This window comes from Corapipo altera, unplaced genomic scaffold (assembly GCF_003945725.1).
Source record: "Corapipo altera isolate COAL_440 unplaced genomic scaffold, ASM394572v1 78, whole genome shotgun sequence".
Taxonomy (NCBI): Eukaryota; Metazoa; Chordata; class Aves; order Passeriformes; family Pipridae; genus Corapipo; species Corapipo altera.
This window is the reverse complement of record NW_020884904.1, coordinates 6783651-6789680: the sequence shown is the minus strand read 5'-3', so window position 1 is coordinate 6789680 and position 6030 is coordinate 6783651.

The window sequence follows — 6030 nt, the reverse complement described above, 5'->3', positions numbered from 1 at the left end:
CAGGCATTTTAAAGATACTTTTGTTAACTATTGAATAACTGAATAAGCTAAACAGCTAAATTAAGTATTTTCTTCTCTTCCCCCCCCCCCCCCAGCCCCCCTTAATCTTCTTTCTTCTTTGGTTAGGATAATACTTTGCAAATACAGCTATTCCACCAGCTGATGTTATTCAGTATCATTACCCTCACTTTCTGCCAGATCTACTTTTTGTTCATGTGGGTTTTTTCATGAAGATGTTAGTATTTTCATCAGTAGTGTCCTGATTTGATGGGCAGCCCATAGGGCTCATTTCTTCACCCTTGTAATACAGTTTATCCATTGACCTCTGAGTACACGGACTGCACTCAGGCAGTCACAGGGTGCAGCACAGCCTGGTGGGGTGCAACTGTATTTCTTTGCACTTGTCCCTGGATCAGAAAGTTTCACAGCCCTTGTTTATTAACAAAGCTGCAAATTGTCCTAAAAAATCCAAGACAGTTACTTGAAATCACTTTTAAAGACTCAAGAAGTTTCTTGGCATCTTCAGTTTGTTTCTATGCCCAGTAAACAGCAATGCAAAAGTGATATTTTGTTGCGGAGGTCAATAAAGCTAAGAGGATCCCAGGGGAGGCAAGAAACTGGAATTCTTTATTGGACTCACAAGTTCATATTTAAAGGGTTTAGGGCTTACATATTCAACAGGGGGTTTGCATATTCATTCTATTAAAATTGAGGGGTTTCACAAGGATGACATAAGGGAAAAACCCAGATTAACAAATCTTGGGGTTTTACAATTATATCACAGAAAAAATCCTACTTTATCTTGGAGTATTTTACAGGGGGTAATAGGTAACACAAAGGGAGAGATAAAACACAAAAGGTTTTCTGCACAGGTTTGATGAGATCAGGGCATGGTTTCTCCAGGCTTGGGCAGGACATTCCAAACCCATGACATCCATGGATCCGTGTCTGGACTCTAGATGGAGGTTTTCCCAAGTCTCTGTCAGCCCAAGGCTTTGTTTAAACTTAGCAGTTTTTCTTTTTCTCATATCCAGTTTTTGGAATCCAACATTTTGTAATTGCTCTGGATTTGAAATTTTATGCATTTTAGATGACTGATAATTTTAGATCACGTACAGAGGAATTCACACTCTCCAAATTCAGTTTGTTTTGCTTGCATTCCTGTGTTAGGAAGTTGTACTTGTTTCATGACCTGCTGAGCCATTAAACAATGAGGTGCTGGAGTTAAACTTCTCCCTCCACTGACACATATAAGTACCTAGAAATTAGTATCACAGAGATTACTTTGCCTAGAATAAATTATGTCAAGCAAGCTCATTTCCAGCTCTTGGTTTTAGAAGGACTTCTAACACTGTCTCACACAGCCATCCATCTCACAAGCAAGTCCAGAAAAACACAGATGGATAAGTACAGAACTGGGTGTAAACTGGACTGGAATATTTAACAAGAGTCTGTTGTTAACTTGGTTGGACACATCAAGGAGAAATCTGCAGGGATATGTCTGTAGCACCAATCTGATATTTTCATTAAATAGTTTGGATGGCAGAACAGACAACTTGCTTACCAACCCCACTGCCTGGGAGGGGCAGGAAGTGTTGGAGGACAGGGATAGGGCCTCAACACACTTGGCAAATTACAGTAGGGGGAAAGAAAGTAACTCAAAGGATGTGCTTTCACTCTCCGCAGAATTACCAACATCGGGAATGCAGGTTGTGGAATTACTGGTCTGATAGCATCACTGTATGAACAGTCTTGGTGGTTAGCAGGGATCACAACCCAAACAGGAATCAGCCATGGTACTACAAAAAGGGCAAATAGCACTGGGAGTTATGTAAAAAGGAATATTGTTTGCCGGACTATTCTGTTATACTTGGGGCTAGTAAATCTTCAGTGGGGGTATTGTATTCTACTTTGGTTAGAATAGAGAATTAGAGGTTTTTTGAGGAAACATTGGAGGAATTGGAGTGGTTTGTCCTAGAGAAAGGGTAAACCCGGTAGGAGAGCCCTACATATGTGTACAGTATTTCTAAGGAGAGGGCAATAAAGTCATCTCATCGGCTGAAAAGGCTCAGTGGGCAACAGATTTGGGTTACATGTTAGAAACTGCTTTCTCACAGTGCAGATGAAAACACAGCAGTAGAGAATAATACAGGGAATGACAGCCTTCATTTTTGAGTTTTCAAATGCAGGTTGAACAAGTATCTGTCAGAAATTACCTTAAAACCACAAATTACCTGCTTTTGGAGTGGGAGGAAGGAAACAATTTCCGTCCCTGTTTTTCTGATATTCCTGTTTGGAGCCAAAGGTCATAATTTAGACATCTAAGTTAGATATCTAAATTATACATTTTCACCACCAGCTAATTATCATGCCAAGACTCTTGCTTTCCACTTCTCTTCAACATATCATAAACAAAAAAATCTTAGTGATTAATAATTCAAATCAGAAGCAGCTATAGAGTAGACTGGTACCACGCTATGCAAACTCGATTTGTTCCAATTTGTTTTTTCCAAGTCCTAAACTTCTTTCCAGCATATATGGCCAGCTCTGAAAATGCCTAAACAGCTGATGATCCAGAGACCTGCCTGTTGAACACCAGGATGATTCAGTTCATTTAATAAAGGCCATATTGGAACACCCATTTACGTTACTGCAGAAAGGATGCTGGATGAAAAGGGGAAAGGGAAACTCACACGAATATTACTCATTCACTCATTCAGAAAAATGCTAAAACTCAGGCTCTGAACAGCCTTTGATATTTGACCTCTGCAGATGGCCTGTAATTAAGACTCTAATCCTTTAAACACTTTAATATACTTCACTTCAAGTTAATAGGATTAGTCACATGCCTAAAGCGTGCATAGCTGGGGCAAAAAGCTATTGTTGAGTACAGCTGACTAAAAACTTGCAACAAAAACACTTTCTGGTAGAATACTGTCTGATATTTTCTAGGTCTTTTCTAAGCAGTTCTAGTCCCAGGTAATATCCTAAACTGAAAATATTTAATAAAAATAAAACTTAGCCAGGTTCTTGCTTAAAAATGTACACAGAAAAAGAATAAATCTGTCTGAACTTTTTCAGCGGCATAAACTACAAGTTCTTGGGAGATTTAAGAGGAGTTATTTTTTTTTTCTGGAAGATGTAGGTTTAAATTCTCAGACTTTTACAATTCTTTCAAAGTTAGTTTGATGTTAAACACGCACAGAATCAGACAGATCAGAGAGTTACAAAAAGGGGAAGAAACATTTTTGTATCCTGGTTTTTATTTAACAGAAATGTCAGTTTGGCTTAAAAGCACAGAGTTGTTCCTTCTCTTGTTGCTGACAGACTAGCTGGACTTGGGAGTCCCGGCAAGCCTAGTCTGGGACAGTTCATCACATTGTAAACATATGCAAAGATTGTGAAGAGTGAACACGATTTGGGAAGTGATTTAGGACACAAGGAAGACAGCTGTAAGCACACATAGCAAGGAGCTTCCCATTTGTTGTTGCACATTTGCCAGAAAAAGAGGCTGGACCACATCAAGGCACTGTGCTGATGTGTAACACGTGCTCAATCTGAGTTTAAGCACCATGGCTGCGATCTGGGAATCCTGACACAGCTCAGCATCACTTGTTACTGCCCTATAAAATGCCTGCAGCGCATGTTTACACAGGGTTATTATTTCTCCCATCGGCCCTAACACAGACGTAAATCCCCTCTGCCGAGGGACATGTGATGTCACAGTATTGCCATTTACAGGAAAGAGTAACAACTGCAGTTAGAGGTTTCCACACACAAAAAGCAACACGCAAGAGGTGACTGAAATGCCATTCCTACCATCCTCTGGCCTGGTTGTACCTCCTCTTTTAGATGCAGGGAGAGATTTTCTCCACTCATCTTCAGGATTGCAGTCAGCAAAATGCAGACTTCGTTTAGCCAAGTGTTCCTGCCAACTCTCCAAAGCAAGCAAACATAAAAGTCAGAGAGCAACAGTCATCACTGTGTCAATACTGCTGTTGTCATACAGGAATCTGAGTCATACTAAGAGGCCTCTCAAGGAAGGGCAAAGTGGAGATACAAGAAATTCGAGATTGTGCAGGGAAATTCTGATGAAAGCACCACAGCAGTGATGGGGTGGCAGATAAGACTGCCAGAAAATGGCATCATAATCTTATTGACAGTACCACAGAGGGAAACAGAATTACAAAAATGAGAGAAAAAATTGATGAACCAATAACTGCCCATGAAGAGCGACTGAGTAGAAAGTCTTAAAATTAAAAAATAATTAAACTGAAAAATTAAAGAAAGTAATAATATAAAGAGGGCGGGAACCGAAAGAGTAGATCACATCTGAGTCAGAAATAAAGTCAGTGAAATGTCTTATGGAGATTAGAATTAAAAGGGGAAGAAAGAGAAGGATCAAGCTGCTACAGGATAAGGTGTTACATCAGGACTGCATTCCAAGAAAAAGCAGTGGGAGATCAGGAGGAATGTCTACCCTGCACAGGGTGGTACCATGCAGAGATACCAGAGTAAGCATTACAGAAACAATTTCAGATCACCTGTAGTTCAAGAACTACAAAAGCCTTGCGATTTAACTGGTGCAGTGCCTGGCTCAAATAAATCATCCAGTTCCTCCCCTCACTTAGGGCCTCACTGGGCATCTTTACACCAGGTTGCAATGTGGTTTATAGCCCTACTCAGGAAGGAATTTCAGATATGGGGGCGAGGGGGAAAGTGAGGTCACTGAAGAGGCAAAGGGAAATTGGAAAAGCCAGGAAGGAACTGGAGGCACTGAAAGTGAAGAGTGGTCAAGTAACGGCAGTGTTAAAGAGTTTATGTTAAAGAATGATAAAATGCAGGAAAAACGCTTCCTTTCAATGCCCAGGTTTCTGTGACAAGCAGTGTAGAGTAGGGGAATTTTAGTCAGATGGATCTCAGATAACAGATCTAGGAAAAGAGCTGATATCGAATGCAAGCAAGAAGTCTTCAGTCAGCTGGTGTTCTTGCACAATGTTCCAGATTGTTAGAGACCTGGAAAAATATTTGAACATACATACACACACACAGAGTGTTTTGTTTGGCCACTCTGAGAGTTAGCATTGCTCCTGGGAGCCCTGTTTATCAGGCAGTATTCCTGCAGCTGGGAGCACACTGCTGATGTAACTGTGACACCCCTAGAAGCCAAGCACTGATTTTCAAGCCTCGATAAGCCAAGAGAGATCACTGAGGAAACTTAATCCATATTCCGCCTTTGTTACAGGATTTTTGCCTGGCCTGTGTCCCCTCAGGGCCAAGCTGGTGGCTGGAGCTGACTGCTGGGAATGGGGGCAAGTGTCAGGGTGCACTTGGAGCCACTGGCCATTCCCCCAAAAGGGTTTTTTGCTTCAAAACACCCCAATCCTGACTGCCACTGAAAAACCAAGAGTAGCTATTGAAAAAAATAATAGAAAAACGTCGAATACATCCCCATGCCAAGGTCAGGAATAATATTCATAGAATCATAGAATGCTTGGGGGTGAAAGGGACCTTAAAGATCATCTAGTTCCAACCTCCCTGACATGGGCAGGGACACTTTTCACTAGAACAGGTTGCTAAGAGCCCTATCCAAGGTGGCCTTGAACACCTCCAAGGATGGGGCACGCACAACTTCTCTGGGTAACCAGTTCCAGTGCCTCACCACCCTCACAGTAAAGAATTTTTTTCCTAACATCTGATCTAAACCCGCTCACTTTCAGTTTGAAGCCGTTCCCCTTTGTTCTGTCACTACGTGCCCTTGCAAACAGCCTCTCTCCGAGGCGTTTCAGCGGGCGAAGCCGGAGAGTGCGGAGGGACAGACCGCGGCATCATCAGCCCCGCATGGGCGGCAGCTGCGTGCGGGGGGCGGCGGGCAGGGAGGGCAGGGCACGGCGGGGCCGGCCCCGGTGGGCTCATAAGGCCGCCCCGCCGCATCCCTGGGCCCCGGCATCCTGCGGGGCTCCCGTGAGGCATCGCCCCCGTTCCCCTCCTCCTTTCCCGGCCCCGTTTCCCGTGGCGAGGCGCCGCCAC